This window comes from Scyliorhinus torazame, chromosome 6 (genome assembly GCF_047496885.1).
Source record: "Scyliorhinus torazame isolate Kashiwa2021f chromosome 6, sScyTor2.1, whole genome shotgun sequence".
Lineage (NCBI taxonomy): Eukaryota > Metazoa > Chordata > Chondrichthyes > Carcharhiniformes > Scyliorhinidae > Scyliorhinus > Scyliorhinus torazame.
Genome location: NC_092712.1, coordinates 13751317 through 13779173, shown reverse-complemented (window position 1 = coordinate 13779173; position 27857 = coordinate 13751317). Strand labels below are relative to the sequence as shown.

The following is a 27857-nucleotide window of genomic DNA, read 5'->3' as shown; positions in this document are numbered from 1 at the left end:
TCAGCCAGTTGTGAAGGCAACAGAATCCCAGGTAAGTAAAGATGACATCCTACTCTGATCACACTGACTGAGGGGCCCAGGATGATGTGACGGATCACAGTGCTAATATGTGGCGATCACTCAGAGCTGTACAGACCTGGACCGAAATAGGCATCATAACTCCCACCCAAAGCTGGGATAATATCTCAATGTGGAATCTTACCAGCAGTGGCATCCAAAAAGCAAGATCATCCTTGGTTCCTTAAAATCAGTCCCACCAGAGCAGCCGCACACACCAGTCATGCGTTCAGCAAGCTGATTCAAACCACAACGGGGATTTTTTTTTAAAGTGTGAGGTGCTAGTTTATTATTAACAGACTGTATATAAGTGCATGGAAACCAACATACATCATTGGATTTACTGTGAGCCAGACGGTAAACCATTGAGATAAGACTGAGTGAAATCAGTTACTCTCATTCCGTAATCAGCCACATTATATTTTGGATTTGTTAAACTAGTAATGGACACCATTGTGTGAACTGGATGGATATTTGCACAGTGAAGGCCTGTGAAAATTAACCCATTGTCAAACTGACCGAGGACAGCATGGGGAAATCAGCAATGGTGCTGCCCTTAACCAGGTCGCTGCTATAGGTAAACTATTTAACCAGGTCGCTCACTGTTGCTGGTAAAACGTTTAACCAGGTCGCTGATATTGGTAAACTGTTTAACCGGGTCGCTGCTACTGGTAAACTGTTTAACCGGGTCGCTGCTACTGGTAAACTGTTTAACCAGGTCGCTGCTACCGGTAAACTGTTTAACCGGGTCACTGTTACTAGTAAACTGTTTAACCAGGTCGCTGCTACAGGTAAACTGTTTAACCAGGTCGCTGCTACTGGTAAACTGTTTAACCGGGTCGCTGCTACTGGTAGACTGTTTAACCAGGTCACTGTTACTGGTAAACTGTTTAACCGGGTCGCTGTTACTGGTAAACTGTTTAACCAGGTTCCTGCTATGGGTAAACGGTTTAACCAGGTTGCAGTTACTGGTAAACCGTTTAACCAGATCGCTGTTATTGGTAAACCATTTAATCAGGTAGCTGTTACTGGTCAACTATTTAACCAGATACCTGTTCCTGGTCAACTATTTAACCAGATCCCTGTTACTGGTAAACCGGTTAAACAGATCACGGCTACTGGTAAACCATTTAACCAGGTCATGGCTACTGGTAAACTGTTTAACCAGGTCACTGCTACTGGTAGACTGTTTAACCAGGTCGCTGCTACTGGTAGACTGTTTAACCAGGTCACTGCGACTGGTAAACTGTTTAACCAGGTCGCTGCTACCGGTAAACTGTTTAACCGGGTCACTGTTACTAGTAAACTGTTTAACCGGGTCGCTGCTACTGGTAAACTGTTTAACCGGGTCACTGCTACTGGTAAACTGTTTACTGAAAATCAGAGATGAGCGTGTAACTGTGTATTTTACTTTGAGGTTCACTTTGTCTTCCTTAGTAACCACTAATAAAATAACGTGTAACACAAGTGAAAAAGGCCAGGTTTCAGCACCATTGTATAGCGAGCGGCACGGTGGGGAGGTGGTAATGTCACTGGACTAGCAATCCGCAGACCCAGGCTAATGCTCTGGGGACGTGGGTTCCAATCCCACCACAGCAGCCGGGGAGATTTATCTTTCATTAATAAACTCTGGAATAAATAGCTTGTCTCGGTAAATGTTGTCAATTGTTGTAAAAACCCAGCTGGGTCACTAATGTCCTTTAGGGAAGGAAATCTGCCGTCCTTACCCAGTCTGGCCTCCATGTGACAGACCCACAGCAAAGTGGTTGACTCTCTTGATTGCCCTCCGAGATTGTTCAAGGGTAATTAAGGATTGGCAAGGCCAGCATCGCCCACATCGCATGAAAGAATTTTTAAAACGACCGTACAATCATCTCAACCAATGGAATTACTGCTCAGAAAACAAGTCCACCCAATAATAAGCCAACAACTTGCATTTATTTACATAGCAATTCTAATAGCCATGGTGCTTGACTGGTAGTCAGACAAAACTCCCCACAGAACCACGGAAGGAGACATCAGGACAGGGGACCAAAAGCTTAGTTAAAGAGCATCTTAAAGCATGAAAGAGCTGTGCAGCGAGAGAATTCTAAAGAAAATAGAGTCTAGGCATCTGAAGGCACAACGCTGTATGGTGCAATTATTAAAATTGAGGCTGTGCAAGAGGCTCAACACAGAAGTCTTGAAGGGTTGAGGAAATTACAGAGATTGGAAGAATTGACAGCTTCAAATTCCTAGCTGTGCACATCACTAACAATCAGTCCTGGTCCACCCATGTCGACACTCCGACCAAGAAAGCACAACAGCGCCTATGCTTCCTCAGGAAACTAAGGAAATTCGGCATGTCCACATTGACTCTTACCAACTTTTACAGATGCACCATAGAAAGCATCCTATCGGGCTGCATCACAGCCTGGTATGGCAACTGCTCGGCCCAGGACCGCAAGAAACTTCAGAGAGTCGTGAACACCGCCCAGTCCATCACACGAACCCGCCTCCCATCCATCGACTCTGTCTGCACCTCCCGCTGCCTGGGGAAAGCGGGTAACATCTCCCACCTGGGTTATTCACTCTTCCAACCTCTTGCATTGGGCAGGAGATACAAAAGTCTGGGAACACGCACTAACAGATTCAAAAACAGCTTCTTCCCCGCTGTTACCAGACCCATGAATGGCTGTCTTATGGACTGAACTGATCTCTTCACACATCATCTCTACTGCGTGTGCTTCACTGGATGTCTATAAAAGCAAATTACTGCGGATGCTGGAATCTGAAACCAAAGAGAAAATGCTGGAAAATCTCAGCAAGTCTGGCAGCTAACGTTTCGAGTTCAGATGACCCTTTGTCAAAGCTGCCAATTTACATTGTGTATTTATGTATTTCACATAGAACAATACTTTTCACTGTACCTCGGTACACGTGACAATAAATCGTAATCTAAATCTGAAAATGGCGATGAGAATTTTTCAACTGAATGTGTTGCTCTGGGGAAGCAGGTAGGGGAGTGATAGACGAGCTGGATTTGGTGTGAGTTAGGAAGCTGTGGCTCAGCTGGTTGCACTCTCGTCCGCGTCACGAGGTGTCAGGTTCAAGTCCCACTCCAGTACCCAAGCACAAAAATCCAGTGTAGTACTCAGGGAGAGCTGCACTGTCGAAGGTGCAAACTTTCAGGTGAGGTGTCAAATCGAGGCTTTATCTATTTGCTCAGGTGGATGTCAAAGATCCTATCGGAACAGGAGGAGGCCATTCAGTCCGCCATCCAATACCATCATGCTGATCATGCACTTCAATGCCATTTTCCCCACACTATCGCCACGTCCCTTCATGTTATTGGCATTTAGAAATCTGACAATCGCTGCTTTAAACATTCTCAATTATTGAGCTTCCAGAGCTCTCTGCGGTCGGGAATTCTGAAGATTCACAGAGTAAAAACACGTCTCCTCACCTCTCGGTCCGAAGTGGTATCCTCCTTATTTTGAAATTGTGTTCCCTGGTTCTTGTCTGCCCATTCAGGGGAAACATCTTCCCCGCATCTACCCTGTTCATCCCGTTGTATTTTGTAGGTTTCACCTCTCATTCTTCAAAACTCTACAGAATTAAGGCCCAGTTTCCACAATCTCTCTTCATAGGACAGTCCTGCCATCCTCGGAACAAGTAGCACTCCCTCGATGGCAATAATATCTCCGCCAAGGTAAGGGGAACAAGACTTTACACAGTCCTCCAGGTGCCATTTTGAAAAATAGCAGGAGAGTTCTGGCTGTGACCCTGGTCAATATTTCTTCCTCAATCAGTGTCGGGCACTTGTGAGAAGCAATAATTCTTTGTTTTTTATTGCGATTAAGTTTATGGTGGGTGGAAGATGGGAGACTGGCCAGGGGGGTGTTGGAATAGTCGGTCGAGAGTAACAAATGAAAGGACGTCCAGTGCGATAAACCCCCCCTTATCCAGAGAGCACAGTCCATTTAACGCAGTCACATCTCGCTGACACATTTTCATCTTTGGGGAGGAAATGGTCTACACGGAGATCAAACAAAGGAACAAACCAATCTCCTGGATTTAAATAAGAGTGATAAAGGTTATCTTAGTAAAGCCACAAATACACAGGCTCACTGTGTGAATGTAAACATACGAAAATGAATTGAATTATAGACCAATATAATATTAATTATAAACAAATTATATGATTCATGGTATTACCAAAAATGTTTGGGAGAAATTCTTGTGTTTGCTGTCACAACTAGAGACAGCGATCCAAAACGAGTTAAACAGCTAATCAAATTACCTGCACAGGTAGGGACGGCATGGGTGGTACTGCATCTGGACGGGAACTCCAGGGTAATGCTCTGATACGAATCCCACCACAGTGGAATTTAATAAAATCTCATTAAAAACATCTGGAATTAAAGGTCGATTGTCATAAAAACCGATCATGGGCAGCACAGTGACGCAGTGGTTAGCACTGCTGCCTCACAGCTCCAGGGACCTGGCTTCAATTCTGGCCTCAGGTGTCTGTGTGGAGTTTGCACTTTCTCCCCGTGTCTGCGTGGGTTTCCTCCGGGTGCTCCGGTTTCCTCCCACAGTGCAAAGATGTGCAGGTTAGGTGGATTGGCCGTGATAAATTGCCCCTTAATGTCCAATAGATTAGGTGGGGTTACTGGGTTACGGGGATGGGTGGAGGCATGGGCATAAGTGGGGTGCTCTTTTCAACGACCGGTGCAGACTCGATGGGCTGAATGGCCTCCTTCCCATAATCCCGGCCAAACTCATATCAAAACTCCAAAACCTAGGACTTGGCTCCTCCCTCTGCAACTGGATCCTCGACTTCCTGATCCATAGACCACAATCAGTAAGGATCAACAACAAAACCTCCTCCACGATAGTTCTCAATACCGTCGTCCCGCAAGGCTGCGTACTTAGCCCCCTACTCTACTCCCTGTACACACACAACTGCGTGGCAAAATTTGGTTCCAATTCCATCTACAAGTTTGCTGATGACACAACCGTAGTGGGTCGACTCTCGACAACGATGAGTCCGAATACAGGAGGGAGATAGAGAACCCAGTGGAGTGGTGTAATGACAACAATCTCTCCCTCAATGTCAGCAAAACTAAAGAGCTGGTCATTGGGCTTCACCTCGGCACCATTGATGCAGTCAGGGGTGTGGAAGCCACTTTGCTTCCTGAAGTCAGTGACCAAATCTTTAGTTTAGAAGGACAAGAGCAGCAGATACCTGGGAACACCATCACCACTGCCCTGACTTGGAAATGTATCATCATTCCTTCATTGTCGCTGGGGCAAAATCCTGGAACTCCCTCCCTAATAGCACAGTGGGTGCATGCACACCTCAGGGCCTGCAGCGGTTCAAGAAGGCAGCTCACCACCACCTTCTGAAGGGCAACTAGGGATGGGCAATAAATGCTGGGTCCAACCAGTCGCCCACATCATGTAAATGAATTAAAAAAAAGACCAGCTCCCTGTCACATCACTCGCTGATTGCCCAAGACGAGCACCATAAACTGGTGACATTTGGTCCGTGAAGAATGTTCGAAGGACAGAGTGGTGCAATCTGCCTCATTTCTGCCCAGCACTCCATCATCCTCACCATTTACATTCACAATCAAGTTGTGTTTTATTTGCACTCGATATTATTGAAGCTACATTTGAGATTTCTTTTTTTTTACAAATTTAGAACACCCAATTATTTTTTTCCCCAATTAAGGGGCAATTTCGTGTGGACAAACCACCTAACCTGCACATCTTTGGGTTGTGGGAGTGAGACCCGTGCAGACACGGGGAGAATGTGCAAACTCCACACAGACAGTGTCTCGGGGCTGGGATCAAACCCGGGTCCACAGCACCGTGAGGCAGCAGTGCTAGCCACTGCGCCCCCACGCCGTCCAACATTTGACATTTCTGATGACAAACAATAGGTTTTCATTATTTTAAAAAGACAAGCCTATCTCATATTGACTTTGTAATCCACTTACGTATTCTTCTGCATGGATAAATCCCCCAGAGGCAGTGTCAAATCCTCTAAATCCACCACAGCAAGTGTTAGCACAGTAGATTCCTGAGGGAATCAGCCCAACTACTGCATAAGCAGCAGGCAGAATCAACGATAAGGCTTTGTGTGTGGGATCAGAGCCCCAAGCATTGCTGGGTCACTCTGGGGAGTACTTTAATGGGTTGTATTACGGAGTACTGTCACTGGGTCTGGACCCGAATCCTGCACTTCATAGTCGCTCACTGTGTATGAAGCAAGAGGGGAAATCAAGGGAAAAGTCCAATGTAACCTCTAAACATTTATGTTTCCTTCCTATCCTTTAGGTGTTGTTTGGGTTCTGTCCTTCACAGAGACTCCTCATTCACGGCACAGCTATACGCTCGGCTAAACTCTTCCCAAGTGGGGGAGCCACTTTCCGAAGCTCCAAAACTGGATTCATTTGAGTTGACGTTCTGAAGCAGCTGCTTGTTACCATGCCTGATAAGTGCCCAGTGTTGGTGCTGAAAGACTTCCGGCCTTGCTGCACCAATGCACCTAAAATATTCCCAGTCAGGAAAATTATTCTGTCCCACCCACAAATCATAGAATTTACAGTGCAGAAGGAGGCCATTCGGCCCATCGAGGCTGTATTGGCCCTTGGAAAGAACACCCTGCTTAAGCCCACACCTCTACCCTATGCCCGTAACCCAGTTACTCCACCTAACCTATTTGGACACTAAGGGGCAATTTAGCGTGGCCAATCCACCTACCCTGCACACCTTTGGACTGTGGGAGGAAACCGGAGCACCCGGAGGAAACCCACGCACACACGGGGAGAACGTGCAGACTCCGCACAGACAGTGACCCAAGCCAGGAATTGAACCTGGGACCCTGGCGCTGTGAAGCAACAGTGCTAACCACTGTGCTACCATGCCGCCCAAAGAAACTTAGCTAATTACCACCCTCCCAATTATCAGTCAGGCCACAGGAGGAGTCACTAAATGACACCCACTCACCATTACCCTGCTCAGGGACACATTGAGGTTCTGCCAGAACCACGTCTCCAGGCCTTACCGCAGCCGTACAGCCCAGGCACAGAGGTGAGGGCAGCTGTCCTTCACATTGAGCGGAATTCAACCCAGTCAAGGTGAACGCCTGCTGTCCATGGGGTTTAGGAAGGAGTGCCAGGTATTGATGCAGTGATTAAAGGAATGCAGCCTCCATACAACACATATCATACAATCCCCACAGTGTAGGAGGTGGCCATTCGGCCCGTCGAGTCTACACTGACCCTCCATAACATCACGCTCCCTGGGCCCACTCCCCCGCCCCTTCCCTATAACGCCACCTAATCTCTGGACACTAAGGGACAATTTAGCACGGACAATCCACCTAACCTGCACATCTTTGGACTGTGGGAGGAAACCGGAGCACCCAGAGGAAACCCACGCAGACACAGGGAGAACGTGCAGACTCCACACAGACACCCGAGGCCAGAATTGAACCGGGGTCCCTGGTGCTGAGAGGCAGCAGTGCTAACCACTGTCATTGACATCTTTAACAAAATATAGGCAAGGCGAGCATGGATTAACCAGTCCTAGCAGTTTGATTGAACTCAGTGTCCTGTGAGGACACTTCGTGTTGGTTTGGGGGGCAAACAGCAGTTGATGTTAGGTCAAATCTGAATTTGAAATTGATAGATTCTTGCCAGTGAAAGGTATTAAGGGATATGGGGCAAAGGTGGGTATATGAAGTTAGGTTGCAAGTTAGGTTAGAACATAGAACATTACAGCGCAGTACAGGGGCTGGTTTAGCACACTGGGCTAAATCGCTGGCTTTGAAAGTAGACCAAGGCAGGCCAGCAGCACGGGTTCAATTCCCGTACCAGCCTCCCCGAACAGGCGCCGGAATGTGGCGATTAGGGGATTTTCACAGTAACTTCATTGCAGTGTTAATGTAAGCCTATTTGTGACACTAATAAAGATTATCATCGAGGAGTACTCTGCTTCTGCACACAAGCCTGAACTCGGAGAAAGCAAATGCCGCCAGGTGTTTCCATCCTAACTCACCAGCTTAAAGATTCCCACGACAACAGGCTTCCAGCCAGTGCTGATCGCTCGCTGCACCCTTCCAGACACACAAGAGAAGCTCTCCTCTCTCTGAAGAACTGCTCACTCCACTAATACAATTGAAAATCATATCATCCCTTGTCCAGGATCGAGTCATAGAGTCAATCACACAGTTCACAGCTGGTGCTTTGGCCCATTGAGCCTGCAACGACAAACTACACTAATCCCACTTTCCAGCACTAGGTCCATAGCCTTGACTGTTATGGCATTTCAAGTGCTCATCCGTGTATATACCTTTACTGATCCACGGTTGTCATGTTCTGTAGTCTGGCCAAAGTGAATGATGAACTACAGAACACCTAGCTTAAATAATTTATTATGAGACAACTGCGTGCTAAAGATAATGAAGATAAATAATATAATAAACTACCAACACTAATTAACTATTGTAGAGCTACTGCAAAATATGTCTAACCCCTAGCACAGGCATCGTCAAACTCGGGGGCGCGACCCGCGGCTGGGTCGCGGGCGGTTGTCAGGAGGGCCGCGGAGCCGTCCATCGTGGCGCTCCCGATCGCGCAAATCCGCCCGCAACAGCCGGCTGTTAATAACGGCGGCTGCAAGCGGCCTTCAAAATGGCCATGAACATGTAAACAACATGCGGCCACACTGCGCACGCGTGTGCGGGCATGCGCAGTGCGGCCGGTTTTTTAAAAACGGTCGCAGCTTTTTGTTTTACAAGTTCAGGGGGGTTTTATTCATTTATTTTATTCATTTAATTTTTATTTGATAAAATTTTACAAGAAAAAAATGCCGAACTTTGGACAGAGGGAGACTTCACCTTCGTCCAACAGGTTCCATTGGAGGAGCATGTATGAGGGCCAAAGGGACCCAAAACCATTTCCTCCATTTTTGTCAGCAGCAAACAAGGTAAGAGAAAACGGTGGGTCGCGCAGCCGACCGCCGTGGGTCGCGAAGGTCAGCCAGCGTGGGTCGCGAAGGTCAGCCAGCGTGGGTCGCGAAGGTCAGCCAGCGTGGGTCGCGAAGGTCAGCCAGCGTGGGTCGCAAAGGTCGGCCGGGTTGGGTCCCGAAGGTCGGCCGGTTGGTAAAAAAAGTTTGAAGAACACTGCCCTAGCACGACCTACTCCCAGCCACAGGGTCATGTGGTGGGTTTACACTGCCACCTAGTGGTCGGAGGTTGTTGATAATATTATGTCCAGACTTGCTCTGTGCATAAAAGCAAATTACTGCGGATGCTGGAATCTGAAACCAAAAAGAAAAGGCTGGAAAATCTCAGCAGGTCTGGCAGCATCTGGAGGGAGGGAAAAGACTTTTCTCTCCCGACAGATGCTGCCTGACCTGCTGAGATTTTGCAGCATTTTCTTTTTGGTGTCTTGCTCTATGTTTATCGTCACAGCTCCATCAGCATGAGTCAATGAATGGCAGATCAATCTATTGCCACAACTATCCGGTTTGTTGTTTAATTAAATATTAGAATCATAGAATTTACAGTGCAGAAGGAGGCCATTTGGCCCATCGAGTCTGCACTGGCCCTTGGAAAGATCACCCTAGTTAAGACCACGCCTCCACCACATCTCCGTAACCCAGTAACCCCTCCTAACCTTTTGGACACTAAGGGGTAATTTATCATGGCCAATCCACCTAACGTAGACACGGGGAGAAAGTGCAACCTTCACACAGTCACCTGAGGCCGGAACTGAACCCAGGATCCTGAAGCTACGAGGCAGCAGTGGCACTGTGACGCCTCGAGGTATCTCAAGTGTAGTCATTTAGGGAGCCAATTTGTGCACCTCGAGGTCCTGCAAACGGCAATGGGGATTTTTAGTGGTGCTTGTTGAGGGATTGGCCAGGTCATTGGGAGAACGCTGCAGCACCTGTTCCAATTTGTGGCTCTCGCTCTCTACCTGTGTGCGAGCAGGCAGCTCCAGGCCAGTGCAAACACGCACACTGTCAGATGACACGGCAATGGAGGTCTGAAAACACAAGCTGAGAAAGCTTGCACTCGAGTGAAAACCACCCTTTTGGAGCAGAGCTCCTGAAGATCTGCCTCCTACCTGGACAGAGATGAGGAAGGACACTGCTGGGGTGAGAGCTTCAGTTTGGTCTCCAGGTGAGCCTGCCCCCTGACTGGGCGCATCACAACTCCTGAGTGTGTGACGAGTCTGCACTGTCAACAACAACGGAGGGAGCTAAGCCAGGGTGTGGCACTGTTTGTCATCATTGATCAGACAATTAAATGACTCAATGGAAATGTTCCTTTACATTGTTAGAAACTCTTTCTTCTAATACTTAGTCCACAACTTTAACCAATTGTAAATTAGCAACTCCTCGAACAAAGGGTCTCCAATTGAAACGTGAACTGGTGTGTTGCTACATACCATCAGCAACCCCTTCACAACGGCAGCTCGGGATGGGCAATACATTTGTTTTGCAAAAGATTTTTATTCAGCATTTTTGATCATTACAACAGTAAAACAAATAAAAGGAGCCTGCAGCTCTGCCAGGCTCCATTTCAACTTGCAGAATCGCCGACATGGTGCCAAAGAGGGAGACCCAGAATCTGACAGGCGTAGGACACGACCAGAACCCTCCCACACTGCTCACACCCACCTTCCACACCCGCAAACAACCTACCCATCCTGGACCTGGAAAGGAGCGTCCTGTGCACTACCTTCAACTGTATTAGCCCAAGTCTCACACACTCCGCAGCACCTCACACCACACCCATCATCCAATACTACCCCCAACTCCACCTCCCACTTGGTCTTAACCCCTTCAGCGATGCCATATCCTCCCATAAATCCCTATGGTACGCCCCTCCTCCGATCCCGCAAGTGACAACACCCTCTCCAGCAACAACGATGGCTGTTCCACCGGGAAAACCTTCCTCGTGAAATCACAAACCTGAAAATACCTAAAGGTTTCTGGCTGCGAGAACCCGAATGTCTCCGGCAACTCGTCCAAGCTCGCAAATCGCCCCCCTCACCCCCTTGTCCTCCCACCCTCGGAATTTGGCATCTAACCCATGCCAGCTCAAACATATGGTTCTCACAAATCAGCACCAACTTCGAGACTGCCTCGAATTGAAAGTGCTACCGAAATTGCCTCCATATCCTCAATGTGGAGACCGCCACCGGGTCACCCAAATACTTTCGGAGGGGAGAACGGAAGCGAGGCTGTCACCAATGCCCACGGCCACAACCTCCTACACGAAGCTGACTCCACCTGCACCCAAACTGCTCCTGACCCCCACACCAGCCTCATACCTTCTCCGAATTCGCTGCCCAATAGTATATATCAAATTCGGCAAGGCCAAACCCCCTGATTGCCAGTCCCTCTGGAGAACATTTTCCGAATCCTTCCTCCCTTGCCTGCCCAAATGAAGGACAAAACCAATCTCTCCACAAAGACCACTTTCGGTAGGAAAACTGCCAAACACTGGGATAGGAACAGAAACCTCGGCAGAATACTGAATACCAATTGAACTCGACCCGCCAGACAGCGGTAAGCTAGCCCATCTCTGTAAGTCGGCCTACTCACCAGGCTCGGAAAATTCAACTTACGAAGCCGGGCCCAATGCCAAGCTATGCACCCGAAATATCTGAAATGAGTGCCCGTTAACCGGAACCGAATCCCCCCCCAGATTGGTTCCCTTCCCCGGCGGAGGGACCGAAAAACACTCACTTTTCTCCCAATTTATATATACCCTGAAAAAGCCGCAAACCGCTTCACCAACACCATTGCGTCCCCCATTGTGGGGGACTGTGTCCGTGACATACAGAAGATCATCAGCGTGCAGGGACATCTGCACCTACCCCCCTCACTATCCCCTCCACTGATCCAAATTCCTCAAAGTGATGGCCAAAGGCTCAATCGCCAACGTGAAAAAGAGAGGGACACAGGGGTATCATTCTCCTGTGTAGCTGAAAATGTCTCAAACTTATGCTGATCGTCGAGGCACCAGCCTTATATAGTAACCGAACCTATGCCACAATTTGGGCCCGATCCCAAACCCGTCCAACAACGCAAACAAATAGCCCCATTCTACCTCATCAAAAGCCTTCTCTGCATCTAAAGAGACAATAACCTCCTGTTCCCCTCCTGCCAACGGGGACAGTACCACATTTAACAGCCAACGCACATTAGAGGACAAACCCTGTCTGATCTTCCCCAACAACCTGAGGGAGGTACTCCCCCAACCTATGGGGCAGTACCTTGGCTAAGATCCTAGAGTCCACATTCAGTAAGGAAATCCGTTAGTATGACCTGCACACCACCAGGTCCTTATCTTTCTTTAAGATAAGCGAAATGGACGCCTGCATCATCGTGTCTGAGACCCTGTGCTACTGAATCCTCAAACATCTCCACCAACAACACTACCAGCCGGTCAGCAAACGTTTTAGAAAATTCCACCGGGAACCCATCTGGCCCCGTACCTTACCAGCCTGCATTTTTCCAATCGCTGTCCGAACCTCCTCAGCCTCCAGCACTCCCTTCCCGATCCTCCTCCTCCACTATAATAGGTGCGGCCCCGCCGATCAGCCTGTGTCCGCCATCTTCCCTGCCAAAGGACTCCGCACCTTGCTAGACTCCGCCGGAGGACTAACATTTGCACCCTTCTTCCCAATATACCTTCTTGGGTTTTTTGACATCCTATTGCAAACAGCTCTCCACTCCGAGGCTCAAGCGGGAGCTACCTTACGTGCGACTTCCCCCGACATGTCACCACCGGAACTTCCAGTCCCCCGATACACAATAAAAGCTTCGCTTAATCACATCCCGGGAATTAATAGAATTTTTTTTAACTACCCAGTCCAAATGGTTTACATTGTTGTTTATATTCTACACAAGCCTCCCTCCCATTCTGCTTCTAATACCCTCTATTCTTTCTCTCTCGTATAAAACATCAAGTATTCCTTAAATACATAATAATCTTTATTATTGTCACAAGTAGGTTTACATTAACACTGCAATGAAGTTACTGTGAAAATCCCCTCGTCGCCACATTCCGGCGCCTGTTCGGGTACACAGAGGGAGATGTCAGAATGTCCAATTCACCTAACAGCACGTCTTTTGGGAGGAAACCGGAGCACCCGGAGGAAACCCACGGGGAGAACGTGCAGACTCCGCACAGACAGTGACCCAAGCCGGGGATCGAACCCGGGCATTGTGAAGCAACCGTGCTAACCACTGTGCTATCGTGCCGCCAATGCTCTCCTGAAAACACAGAAGGAGCAAAGTTCAACATTCATATCGCTCTCTGAAGAAATCCCTTCTCATCCCTGGTTTTTTTGTGAGGCCTTGTTCTGGGCCTACCCACAAGTGGAACAATTTCTCCACATTCACCCGACCTAATCCGTTCATTAGGCCTCGCCTCCGACCAGTTTCCTGACAGTTACATCTGCTCTATTTGGGCAACATCCTCTTCCCTGTGCTTTCTCCAGAGCAAATGACTGTAGGGATAAAGAGATTAGAGAGAGAAGCACAGGACTGGGCGTGGGGAAAGAGGAGTTCCATTCTGTAGGACACTGGCACCAGTACTGGGTTAGGAAGGAGCTGGCCCAGAAGTGGGTTGGGTCCAGTCTTAATGGAAAAGATAAATAGAGAGATCGGAGGTACATCCAGGAAGGGAACAGAGTGGAGCAGCTGTCCAGAGAGGAAGACAATGGTATTGACCATTGACCGAGGCTGGCACAGACATGATGGGCTGAATGGCTTCTCGCTGAGAAATTATGCTTCAGGAATCAGAAGTAAAGCAAAAGGTAGAAGATAATGAAATCAGGAGAGGGGGATAGGAAACCGGTGAGCCGGAGGACAGAGGGTTCACCCCAAAATAAAGAGCCTGCTCACAGAGGGGGCATTAGCCAGAATCTCTCCTGCTTCTGATGGCTGGAGGGGGACGACGGACTCAGGGCTGCTGTCACTGACCTTCCACATCAAAGATCATGTAGAATAATGGCCACTTGCATAAACTGCAACATCACCCCAAGAGGACAGCACGGGAGTTGGGAGTCTCCAGAGATTGGGTATTCCGGCAGAGTTTGGGAAACAGATCTTTGTGTGACTGAGTTGTGGTAAAGTTCCTCCCAATGTCTTCCTGGGGAAAGAAGCTCAACAAAATTCAACTTTTATCTTGATACAAGTATCAGAAAGTCCGCAGCACTGTCCAAACCAGCGAGAGGGACTTTGGACCTTGCGTTTCTTCATTTTAAAAATAAAAGACACACTTTGCAGTTTACGACTGATGAAAGTACAACAGTTTACCCGGTTCAGTTAAACATCAGCACAACCCAACCGTAAGATTTGAGTGAGAGCGAGGCACTTTATCCGAGTCAAGGATTCAGGTGAAATCTAACACACTGACCCAGAAAATGTCATTAGTATTAACAGGAACCTGATCTCACAATCGCAAAATCACTCTGGACTGCATGCCTCCAGAGCACAGAACATGTCCTGGGCTATTATTACATTCGAAACACAAGAACTGCTGCAGCTAACCCTTAAACCAGATTGTGGGCATCGCAGTGTAGTGCTCACATTACAGAATGAATAATCCAGAGAATGGGAGTTCAAATCCCGCCACAGAAACTCGGGAATTCGAAGAAAAATCTGGAAATGCAAAGCTGGTCTTGGGAAAACGTGACATGAAACCCATCTGGCTCACTAATGTCCTTTAGGGAAGGGGAAATCTGCCGTCCTTACCCGGTCTGGCCTACATTTGACTCCTGACCCCCCCAGCGGTGGTTCACTAATAACTACCCTCCGTAGAAGAGCCATGTGTTCATCTAAATGTTTCTTAAATGTTGTGAAGGTTCTACCACCCTCTCAGGCAGCGGGTTCCAAGTCTGACCCCCCTCTGGGAGAAAACGTTGCCTTCAAATCCCCCCTGAATCTCCTGCCCATTACCTTAAATCGAAGAATCATAGAATCCCTAGAGTGCAGGAGGAGGCCATTTGGCCCATCGGGTCTGCACCAACCCTTTCCCCACTCCCCCTATCCCTGTAACCCCATTACCTAACGTGCACATCCCTAGACACAACGGGGAAATTTATCATGGCCACTCCACCTAACCTGCACATCTTTGGACTGTGGGAGGAAACCGGAGCACCTGGAGGAAACCCACGCAGACACGGGGAGGACGTGCAGACTCCGCACAGACAGTGACCCAGCGGGGAATCGAACCTGGGTCCCTGCCGCTGTGAGGCAGCAGTGTTAACCACTGTGCCACATTGGCCCTGTACTCTCTCTCTCTCTTTTGGAATGACTCCCATTGATCTGATGTGGAGTTTCCTACAAGTGGCTGTGCTCCCCGTCTACTTTAGCCAGATCCTGCCTTATCCTATTAAAATCAGCCTCCGCGTTGTGCCTGTGCCACAGACTATCCACGTCATCCTTTCTTACACTGTCTCCTTTCCATGTGCCTATCCAATTCCTTTCCAGAAAGTTATTATTGAATCTGCTTCACCGAGCGTGCCAGATGGCTGTGTAAACAAACATTCTCATCTCCCCCCCGGCTGCTTCTTTTCCCAATTCTCTTCAATTTGTGTTCCTCTGGTTACTGACCTTCCTGCCACTGGAAACACTTTCTCCTTATATACTCAATCAAAACACTTTCTGAAATGTTGGCAAAATGTTGCAGAATGACCGGTTCAGTTTCATGGAGAGAAAAGATCTTCAAACTCTGTCCAAACCCATGTTGGCGTAACTTCGCCAAGGACTTCTACCTCAGACAAAAACAGCCCCTTGAGGTTCTCCAAATTCCTCACGCAGAGGCCGTTCCCTGATGACGTGCACAGGTTTCATCCCAAGGGTGCTGCCCTTTGTGAACACACAGCAGGAGCAGGAACAAGCCAGTCGGCCCCTCAACCTCTGCCATTCCACAAGATCACAGCAGGATCTTGGTCTGATTGTAGCCTCAACTGCACTTCCTTCCAGCAGCACCCTGCTCAAACAGATCCCAACTCTTCCCATTGCAACACTTCCATTTCTCCCCACAGAGAACTCCCCAAACAAATAATTTCCTCCAGATAACACTCCTTTAAAAATAAGGACAAATAAGTTTATACTCAAAAAAAATGCCCGGCAGCAAGGAGGCAAAGAGAATTCAGTGCAGCAAGTTAGGTCACTGACACCATTACAGTAAGATTGCTTTAATGATTACAGTAATATGATCATCACAGTGTACAAGGTACAAATATGATTCAATGGTTCAACTATCTTCAAATTCTGTTAAATATATTAATGATTACAGTCAGAGTTCAATGTGCCTTCACGTGGACATCATTCAATTATACATTTATATAGCAACTTTGCATATTATCTTTAATGTTTAAAATGGTCCAAAACGCAACAGAATTTAGTCAATTTAATGCTCAGCCACATAAGAAAAAATAGCTCTAACTGTACAATTACCCATTACAGTAATCCTGTGTGACTGGTCAAAGATATATGGGGGGATTATTGCAGTAATCCTGTGTGACTGGTCAAAGATATATGGGGGGATTATTGCAGTAATCCTGTGTGACTGGTCAAAGATATATGGGGGATTATTGCAGTAATCCTGTGTGACTGGTCAAAGATATATGGGGGGGTTATTGCAGTAATCCTGTGTGACTGGTCAAAGATATATGGGGGGGTTATTGCAGTAATCCTGTGTGACTGGTCAAAGGTATATGGGGGGGTTATTGCAGTAATCCTGTGTGACTGGTCAAAGATATATGGGGGATTATTGCAGTAATCCTGTGTGACTGGTCAAAGATATATGGGGGGGTTATTGCAGTAATCCTGTGTGACTGGTCAAAGATATATGGGGGGGTTATTGGGGGTTGATTATAAACAATAGAACAAAAAAGATAGCGGTGGCAATCTAACCCGATACCCCCAGAGGTTCAACACCCCCAACCTCCGATAGCCCCCAGACCCCACAATATCCCCCAGCGGCTCAATACCACCAGACCCTGGTACACCCCAATACCCCAGACCCCCTCGGTACCCCCAGGAGCTCAATACTGCCAGACCCTTGATACTCCCCAGGCTCCCTCAACGTCACCCAGACCCTCCTTGATGCCCGCCAAGTCCACCTTGATGCACACCGCCCTAATATACCCCCAATATCGCCTCGCTATCTCCAATTCTGGATACACCCACAATAAAACCCCAGACCCCCCCCAAAAAAAACCCAGAACCATCAATGCCCCCCAGACCCCTCAATACAATAAACCCTCAGACCACTCAGTAATCCCCAAGATCCCTCAATAATCCCCCGACTGCCAAACACCCCCCCCGACCCCCGAACACCCCCAGACCCCTCAATGCCCCCCCAAGACCACATAAAACCCCCCAGAACCTTCAATCCCTCCCAGAACCCTCAATACTTCCTGATAAACCCCCAGACCCCTCAATACCCCCCATACCCCTCAATAAACCCCCATACCCCCAATAAACCCCCAGCCCCCTCAATAAACCCAAGACCCCTCAATAAACCCCCAGCCCCCTCAATACACTAGACCTCAGATAACCCCCCAGACCCTCAATAAACCCCCAGATCCCTCAATTCCCACCAGGACCCCTCAATAGCCCACCAATAAAACCAGACCATCAATAATCTCCTCCCCCCCCCCCCCCCCGGACCATCGATAAACTCGCAGACACCTTGATATCCCCCAAGACCCCTCAATACCCCCCAGACCCAACACACCCTAGACCCCTCAATACCCCCCAAACCCCTCAACACACCCCGACTCCTCAATACTCTCACAGACCCAATATTCCCCAGACCCCTCAATACTCCCCACGACCCCTCAATACTCCCCAGACCCCTCAATACCCCCCTGACCCCTCAATACTCCCCAGACCCCTCAATACTCCCCAGACCCCTCAATACCCCCCGACCCCTCAATACCCCCCCCGACCCCTCAATACTCCCCAGACCCCTCAATAACCCCCTGACCCCTCAATACCCCCCTGACCCCTCAATACACCCTGACCCCTCAATACCTCCCTGACCCAATACCCCACCGACCCCTCAATACCCCCCTGACCCTTCAATACCGCCGGCCCCTCAATACACCCTGACTTCCGATATCCCCCTCCAAGAGGCTCAATGTCCCCAGATGATCCCGAGGGGGCTCCTGATCCCAGGGGGGGGGGAGGCTCCTGATCCCGGGGGGGGGGGCCCTGATCCGAGGGGGGGGGGGGGCCCTGATCCCGGGGGAGGGGCCCTGATCCCGGGGGGGGGGGGCTCCTGATCCCAGGGGGGGGGGGCTCCTGATCCCAGGGGGGGGGGGGGCCCTGATCCCGGGGGGGGGCTCCTGACCCTAGGGGGGGGGGGGCCCTTATCCCAGGGGGGGGGCCCTGATCCCGGGGGGGGCTCCTGATCCCAGGGGGAGGGGCTCCTGATCCCAAGGGGGGGGCCCCTGATCCCAGGGGGGGTGGGGCCTGATCCGGGGGGTGTGTGGCCTGATCCCGGGGGGGGGGGCTCCTGATCCCAGGGGGGGGTTCCTTATCCCAGGGGGGGGGTTCCTTATCCCAGGAGGGGGGGCCCTGATCCCGGGGGGGGGCTCCTGATCCCACGGGGGGGGGCTCCTGATCCCGGGGGGGGGGGGCTCCTGATCCCGGGGGGGGGGGGGCTCCTGATCCCGGGGGGGGGGGCCCTGATCCAGGGGGGGGGGGTTCCTGATCCCGGGGTGGGGGGGCTCCTGATCCCGGGGGGGGGGGGGCTCCTGATCCCAGGGAGGGGTGTTCCTGATCCCGGGGGGGTGCCATGAACCCAGGGGGGGGCCCTGATCCCAGGGGGGGGGCGCTCCTGATCCTGGGGGGGGGGGGGGCTCCTGATCCCGGGGGGTGGCTCTTGATCCCGGGGGGGGTGGGGGCTCCTGATCCCGGGGGGGGGGGCTCCTGATCCCGGGGGAGGGCTCCTGATCCCAGGGGGGGGCTCCTGATCCCAGGGGGGGGGGCGCTCCTGATCCCGGGGGGGGCTCCTGATCCCAGGGGGGGGGGGGCTCCTGATCCCGGGGGGGGGGGGGCTCCTGATCCCAGGGTGGGGCCCTGATCCCGGGGGGGGGGCTCCTGATCCCAGGGGGGGGGGGGGGCTCCTGATCCCGGGGGGGGGCTTCTGATCCCAGGGGGGGCTCCTGATCCCAGGGTTGGGCCCTGATACCGGGGGGTGGGGTCCTGATCCCGGGGGGGGGGGGTTACTCCTGATCCCGGGGGGGGAAGCTCCTGTTCCCGGGGGGGCCTGATCCCGGGGGGGTTACTCCTGATCCCGGGGGGGGGGCCTGATCCCGGGGGGGGGGGGGGGGGCCTGATCCGGGGGGGGCTCCTGATCCCGGGGGGGGGGGGGGCTCCTGATCCGGGGGGGGGGCTCCTGATCCCAGGGCGGGGCTCCTGATCCGGGGGGGGGGGGGGGCTCCTGATCCCAGGGTTGGGCCCTGATACCGGGGGGTGGGGCCCTGATCCCGGGGGGGGGGGGGGGGGCCTCCTGATCCCGGGGGGGGGGGGTTACTCCTGATCCCGGGGGGGGAAGCTCCTGTTCCCGGGGGGGCCTGATCCCGGGGGGGGGGGGGGGGGGGGGCCTGATCCCGGGGGGGGGGGGGGCCTGATCCGGGGGGGGGGGGGCCTGATCCCGGGGGGAGGGGCCCTGATCCCGGGGGGGGGGGGCCCTGATCCCGGGGGGGGGGGGCCTGATCCCGGGGGGGGGGGGCCCTGATCCCGGGGCGGGGGGGGGGGCTCCTGATCCCGGGGGTGGGGGGGGCCTGATCCCGGGGGGGGGCTCCTGATCCCCGGGGGGGGGTGCTCCTGATCCCCGGGGGAGGGGGCTCCTGATCCCCGGGGGAGGGGGGGCTCCTGATCCCGGGGGGGGGGGGGGGGCTCCTGATCCCGGGGGGGGGGGGCTCCTGATCCCGGGGGGGGGCTCCTGATCCCGGGGGGGGGGGGGGGGGCTCCTGATCCCGGGGGGGGGGGGCTCCTGATCCCGGGGGGGGGGGGGGGGGGGCTACTGATCCGACCGCCGCCTCTGATACTCACCGCGCTCCGCTGGGGATCCGGGCCGGGAGCGGAGCCGCCATCCGCCGGCGGCTGTGTGGGCAGCGGGGCGGGGACTGGGTGAGGGGCAGAGACGGGCTGGGTCAGGCTGAGAATCGGCAGCGCCGCCGGGCCTCCCTCACTCCCGTCGCCTGGCGACCGCCGCCATGTTGGAGCCTCTAGCCCCGCCCCCCGGCGGCCCCTGGCCCCGCCCCCTGGCCCCACATCTTGCTGGCCCCGCCCTGCTGCTCCTGGCCCCGCCCCCCGCCGGGCCTGGCACCGCCCCTTGCTGGCCCCGCCCTGCTGCTCTTGGCCCCAACTCCGTTCGCCCTGGCCCCACCCCCCGCCAGCCCTGGCCCTGCAGGTCCTGGCCCCGCCCCCCGAGGGCGCATGGCCCCGCCCCTTGCTGGCCCCGCCCCGCTGCTCCTGGCCCCACCTCCGCCCGGCCTGGCCCCTGGCTCCCCCACCACCACTGGCCCCCCCCACCACCACTGGCCCTGGCCCAGCCCCCACGCTGTCACCTAGCAACGCCCGCCGGGCCCGCCCCCAGCACCGTCACAATGGCTCGGGCCGGTCACATGGGAGCTGCTCCCTCCAACTGGGCCAAAGGAGCCCAACAGTGCGGTAGGAAGCCATTCAGCCCATCCAGTCCGCACCCCCCCTGGCCCCTCACCCTATCCCCATAACCCCAACCTGTCCGTCCCCGGCCTGCGGCAGGAAACCGCAGCACCCGCAGGCCCCGTGTGGAGTTTGCACATTCTCCCCGTGTTTGCGTGGGTTTCACCCCCACGACCCAAAGATGTGCAGGGTGCTGTGTTGGGTGTTCCGATGCACAAATGATCCAATACGGCTGTAGATGGTACAACTCTGTTTTATTATCTTAACACCGGTTACAACTAACTGCTGGCTTGGGTACGTGCTTCACCAGCTAACCTGTGGACCCAGCCCTATCACTATCCTAGTGAGGCACTCAGCACATGGACTATGTCTGAGTGGCACGCTGTGAGCTCTGTGCTCTGAGCTACCTCCTGCTAGAATGAGCGGGAACTGTGGTGTTCCCTGTTTTATAGTGCGTGTGCTCTCACTGGTGATTGGCTGCGATGTGTGTATGTTGGTTGGTCCAACTGCCTGTCCGTCAGTGTGTGTGTGATTGCACCATGATATACTGATGTGGATATCATGACACAGGGTAGGTGGATTGGCCACACTAAATTGCCCCGTAATTGGAAAAAATGAATTGGGTACACTAGATTTATAAATGAAAAAACAGATGGTAAGGAGGCGCTGACAGGGAGGGCGCAGGGAGGATGTGGTCTGATGCTTCTGATTAACTCCCTCAGGGGGACAGCAACAGGGATGCTGAACCGTGAAAATAAATAGCAGCACACAGTGTCAAGGCAGCACACTCAAACATGAACCTCAGTCCCCAGGCACCTTTTCAAACTTTAATTCAGCCCAGGCAGCTGATCCCACTCTGGATGACATTGCAGCTGTAATGTAAACACTGCCTGGTCACTCAGCCTGACAACCTCCTGTAACAATGTGTTCAATTGGCCTCTCGGTGGCAAACATTACCTGCTTGTGTGCACATAGCCTGCTCGAGGTTTTGGGGGAGGACTTATTTTCACAAGATTGCACACAACCAGAGTAAAGTATAATCCTGACCGAATTGTGCAAAACAAGGGGTTAAATGGGACTAGAAAAAGCGACTGCAGACCTTGAGGAATTTAGATTGTTCCCCTTAAAGTTAGTGGATTAGTTTGGGATTGATACAGGGCTATGGGGAGAGAGCGGGGCAGTGGGATTAGTTTGGGATTGATACAGGGCTATGGGGAGAGAGCGGGGCAGTGGGATTAGTTTGGGATTGACACAGGGCTATGGGGAGAGAGCGGGTCTGTGGGATTAGTTTGGGATTGATACAGGGCTATGGGGAGAGAGTGAGGCAGTGGGATTAGTTTGGGGATTGATACAGGGCTATGGGGAGAGAGCGGGGCAGTGGGATTAGTTTGGGATTAATACAGGGCTATGGCGAGAGAGCGAGGCAGTGGGATTAGTTTGGGGATTGATACAGGGCTATGGGGAGAGAGCAGGGCAGTGGGATTCGTTTGGGATTGATACAGGGCTATGGAAAGCGAGCGGGACAGGGGGATTAGCTAGGGATTGATACAGGGCTATGGGGAGAGAGCGAGGCAGTGGCATTAGTTTGGGGATTGATACAGGGCTATGAGGAGAGAGCGAGGCAGTGGGATTAGTTTGGGGATTGATACAGGGCTATGGGGAGAGAGCAGGGCAGTGGGATTAGTTTGGGATTGATAGAGGGCTATGGGGAGCGAGCGGGACAGTGGGATTAGTTAGGGATTGATACAGGGCTATGGGGAGAGAGCGGGGCAGTGGGATTAGTTTGGGGATAGATACAGGGCTATGGGGAGAGAGCGGGGCAGTGGGATTAGTTTAGGATTGATACAGGGCTATGGGGTGAGAGCGGGGCAGTGGGATTAGTTTGGGATTGATACAGGGCTATGGGGAGAGAGCGGGGCAGTGGGATTAGTTTGGGATTGAGACGGCTATGGGGAGAGAGCGGGGCAGTGGGATTAGTTTCGGGATTGATAGAGGGCTATGGGGAGAGCGCGGGACAGGGGGATTACTTTGGGATTGATACAGGGCGATGGGGAGAGAGAGGGGCAGTGGGATTAGTTTGGGATTGATACAGGGTTATGGGGAGAGAGTGGGGCAGTGGAATTGGTTTGAGATTGATACAGGGCTATGGGGAGAGAGCGGGGTAGCGTGATTAGTTTGGGATTGATACAGGGCGATGTGGAGAGAGCGGGGCAGTGGGATTAGTTTGGAATTGATTCAGGCCTATGTGGAGAGAGCGGGGCAGTGTGATTAGTTTGGGATTGATTCAGGGCTATGGGGAGAGAGCGGGGCAATGGGATTAGTTTGGTATTGATACAGGGCTGTGGGTAGAGAGCGGGGCAGTGGGATTAGTTTGGGATTGACACAGGGCTATGGGGAGAGAGCGGGTCTGTGGGATTAGTTTGGGATTGATACAGGGCTATGGGGAGAGAGTGAGGCAGTGGGATTAGTTTGGGGATTGATACAGGGCTATGGGGAGAGAGCGGGGCAGTGGGATTAGTTTGGGATTAATACAGGGCTATGGCGAGAGAGCGAGGCAGTGGGATTAGTTTGGGGATTGATACAGGGCTATGGGGAGAGAGCAGGGCAGTGGGATTCGTTTGGGATTGATACAGGGCTATGAAAAGCGAGCGGGACAGGGGGATTAGCTAGGGATTGATACAGGGCTATGGGGAGAGAGCGAGGCAGTGGGATTAGTTTGGGGATTGATACAGGGCTATGAGGAGAGAGCGAGGCAGTGGGATTAGTTTGGGGATTGATACAGGGCTATGGGGAGAGAGCAGGGCAGTGGGATTAGTTTGGGATTGATAGAGGGCTATGGGGAGCGAGCGGGACAGTGGGATTAGTTAGGGATTGATACAGGGCTATGGGGAGAGAGCGGGGCAGTGGGATTAGTTTGGGGATAGATACAGGGCTATGGGGAGAGAGCGGGGCAGTGGGATTAGTTTAGGATTGATACAGGGCTATGGGGTGAGAGCGGGGCAGTGGGATTAGTTTGGGATTGATACAGGGCTATGGGGAGAGAGCGGGGCAGTGGGATTAGTTTGGGATTGAGACGGCTATGGGGAGAGAGCGGGGCAGTGGGATTAGTTTCGGGATTGATAGAGGGCTATGGGGAGAGCGCGGGACAGGGGGATTACTTTGGGATTGATACAGGGCGATGGGGAGAGAGAGGGGCAGTGGGATTAGTTTGGGATTGATACAGGGTTATGGGGAGAGAGTGGGGCAGTGGAATTGGTTTGAGATTGATACAGGGCTATGGGGAGAGAGCGGGGTAGCGTGATTAGTTTGGGATTGATACAGGGCGATGTGGAGAGAGCGGGGCAGTGGGATTAGTTTGGAATTGATTCAGGCCTATGTGGAGAGAGCGGGGCAGTGTGATTAGTTTGGGATTGATTCAGGGCTATGGGGAGAGAGCGGGGCAATGGGATTAGATTGGTATTGATACAGGGCTGTGGGTAGAGAGCGGGGCAGTGGGATTAGTTTGGGATTGATTCAGGGCTATGGGGAGAGAGCAGGGCAGTGGGATTAGTTTGGGAATAATACAGGGCTATGGGGAGAGAGCGGGGCAGTGGGATTAGTTTGGGATTGATACAGGGCTATGGGGAGAGCGCGGGACAGTGCAATGAGTTTGGGATTGATACAGGGCTATGGGGTGAGAGCGGGGCAGTGGGATTAGTTTGGGATTGATACAGGGCTATGGGGAGAGAGCGGGGCAGTGGGATTAGTTTGGGATTGAGACGGCTATGGGGAGAGAGCGGGGCAGTGGGATTAGTTTCGGGATTGATAGAGGGCTATGGGGAGAGCGCGGGACAGGGGGATTATTTTGGGATTGATACAGGGCGATGGGGAGAGAGAGGGGCAGTGGGATTAGTTTGGGATTGATACAGGGTTAAGGGGAGAGAGCTGGACAGTGGAATTAGTTTGGGGATTGATACAGTGCCATGGGGAGAGAGTGGGGCAGTGGAATTGGTTTGAGATTGATACAGGGCTATGGGGAGAGAGCGGGGTAGCGTGATTAGTTTGGGATTGATACAGGGCGATGTGGAGAGAGCGGGGCAGTGGGATTAGTTTGGAATTGATTCAGGGCTATGTGGAGAGAGCGGGGCAGTGTGATTAGTTTGGGATTGAGACAGGGCTATGGGGAGAGAGCGGGGCAGTGGGATTAGTTTGGGATTGGTACAGGGCTATGGGGAGAGAGCGGGGCAATGGGATTAGTTTGGGATTGATACAGGGCTGTGGGTAGAGAGCGGGGCAGTGGGATTAGTTTGGGATTGATTCAGGGCTATGGGGAGAGAGCAGGGCAGTGGGATTAGTTTGGGATTAATACAGGGCTATGGGGAGAGAGCGGGGCAGTGGGATTAGTTTGGGATTGATACAGGGCTATGGGGGAGCGCGGGACAGTGCAATTAGTTTGGGATTGATACAGGGCTACGGGGAGAGAGCGGTACAGTGGGATTACCTTGGGGATTGATACAGTGCTATGGGGAGAGAGTGGGGCAGTGGGATTAGTTTGGGATTGATACAGGGCTATGGGGAGAGAGCAGGGCAGTGGGATTAGTTTGGGATTGATACAGTGCTATGGGGAGAGAGCGGGACAGTGGGATTAGTTTGGGTTTGATACAGGGCTATGGGGAGAGAGCGGGGCAGTGGGATTAGTTTGGGATTGATACAGTGCTATGGGGAGAGAGCGGGGCAGTGGGATTAGTTTGGGTTTGATACAGGGCTATGGGGAGAGAGCGGGGCAGTGGGATTAGTTTGGGATTGATACAGGGCTATGTGGAGAGAACGGGGCAGTGGGATTAGTTTGGGATTGATACAGGGCTATGTGGAGAGAGCGGGGCAGTGGGATTAGTTTTGGGATTGATACAGGGCTATGGGGGAGAGCGGGGCAGTGGGATTAGTTTGGGTTTGATACAGGGCTTTGTGGAGAGAGCGGGGCAGTTGGATTAGTTTGGGATTGATACAGGGCTATGTGGAGAGAGCGGGGCAGTGGGATTAGTTTTGGGATTGATACAGGGCTATGGGGGAGAGCGGGGCAGTGGGATTAGTTTGGGATTGATACACTGATATGGGGAGAGAGCGGGACAGTGGGATTAGTTTGGGTTTGATACAGGGCTATGTGGAGAGAACGGGGCATTTGGATTAGTTTGGGATTGATACAGGGCTATGTGGAGAGAGCGGGGCAGTGGGATTAGTTTGGGATTGATACAGGGCTATGTGGAGAGAGCGGGGCAGTGGGATTAGTTTGGGATTGATACAGGGCTATGGGGAGAGAGCGGGGCAGTGGGATTAGTTTAGGATTGATACAGGGATGTGGGGAGAGAGCAGGGTAGTGCGATTAGTTTGGAATTAATACAGGGCTATGGGGAGAGAGTGGAATAGTGGGATTAGTTTGGGGATTGATACAGTGCTATTGGGAGAGAGCGGGACAGTGGGATTAGGTTTGGATTGATACAGGGCTATGGGGAAAGAGCGGGGCAGTGGGATTAGTTTGGGATTGATCCAGGTCTATGGGGAGAGAGCGGGGCAGTGGGATTAATTTGGGATTGATACAGGCCTATGGGGAGAGAGCTGGACGGTGGGATTAGTTTGGGATTGATACAGTTCCATGGGGAGAGAGCGAGGCAGTGGGATTAGATTGGGATTGATACAGGGCTATGGGGAGAGAGCGGGGCAGTGGGATTAGTTTGGGATTGATACAGGGCTATGGGGAGAGAGCGGGGCAGTGGGATTAGTTTGGGATTGTTACAGGGCAATGGAGAGCGAACGGGGCAGTGGGATTAGTTTGGGATTGATACTGGGCTATGGGGAGAGAGCGGGGCAGTGGGATTAGTTTGGGATTGATACAGGGCTATGGGGAGAGAGCGGGGCAGTGGGATTAGTTTGGGATTGATACAGGGCTATGGGGAGAGAGCAGGGCAGTGGGATTAGTTTGGGACTGATACAGGGCTATGGGGAGAGAGCGGGGCAGTGGGATTAGTTTGGGATTGATACAGGGCTATGGGGAGAGAGCGGGGCAGTGGGATTAGTTTGGGACTGATACAGGGCTATGGGGAGAGAGCGGGGCAGTGGGATTAGTTTGGGGATTGATACAGGGCTGTGGGGAGAGAGCGGGGCAGTGGGATTAGTTTGGGATTGATACAGGGCAATGGAGAGTGAACAGGGCAGTGGGATTAGTTTGGGATTGATACAGGGCTATGTGGGGAGCGCGGGACAGTGGGATTAGTTTGGGAGTGATACAGGGCTATGTGGGGAGAGCGGTGCAATGGGATAAGTTTGGGATTGATACAGGGCTATGGGGAAAGAGTGGGGCAGTGGGATTAGTTTGGGATTGATACAGGGCTATGGGGAGAGAGTGGGGCAGTGGGATTAGTTGGGATTGATCCAGGGCTATGGGGAGAGAGCGGGGCAGTGGGATTAGTTTGGGATTGATACAGGGTATGTGGAGAGCGCGAGACAGTGCGATTAGTTTGAGATTGATACAGGGCTATGGGGGGAGAGCGGGGCAGTTGGATTAGTTTGGGATTGATACAGGGCTATGGGGAGAGAGTGGGGCAGTGGGATTAGTTTGGGATTGATACGGGGCTATGGGGAGAGCGCGGGGCAGTGGGATTAGTTTGGGATTGATACAGGGCTATGGGGAGAGAGTGGGGCAGTGGGATTAGTTTGGGATTGATACAGGGCTATGTGGAGAGAGCGGGGCAGTGGGATTTGATTGGGATTGATTCAGGGCTATGGGGAGAGAGTGGGGCAGTGGGATTAGTTTGGAATTGATACAGGGCTATGGGGAGAGAGCGGGGCAGTGGGATTAGTTGGGATTGATACAGGGCTATGGGGAGAGAGCGGGGCAGTGGGATTAGGTTGGTATTGATACAGGGCTATGGGGAGAGAGTGGGGCAGTGGGATTAGTTTGGAATTGATACAGGGCTATGGGGAGAGAGCGGGGCAGTGGGATTAGTTTGGGGATTGATACAGGGCTATGGGGAGAGAGTGGGGCAGTGGGATTAGGTTGAGATTGATACAGGGCGATGGGGAGAGAGTGGGGCAGTGGGATTAGTATGGGATTG

At 52.3% G+C, this 27857-nt stretch overlaps 1 protein-coding gene across 1 annotated transcript in view; it reads right to left on the bottom strand.

Annotated features, from left to right (window-relative positions):
• ppp1r16a (protein phosphatase 1, regulatory subunit 16A) overlaps positions 1-20341 on the bottom strand; it is a 143092-nt gene extending 122751 nt beyond the window's left edge. The window contains exon 1 of the mRNA XM_072507943.1: positions 20155-20341. The gene's annotated coding sequence lies outside the window, so the exon portion shown is untranslated. The remainder of the gene's footprint in view (positions 1-20154) is intronic.
• Positions 20342-27857: the final 7516 nt, after the last annotated feature.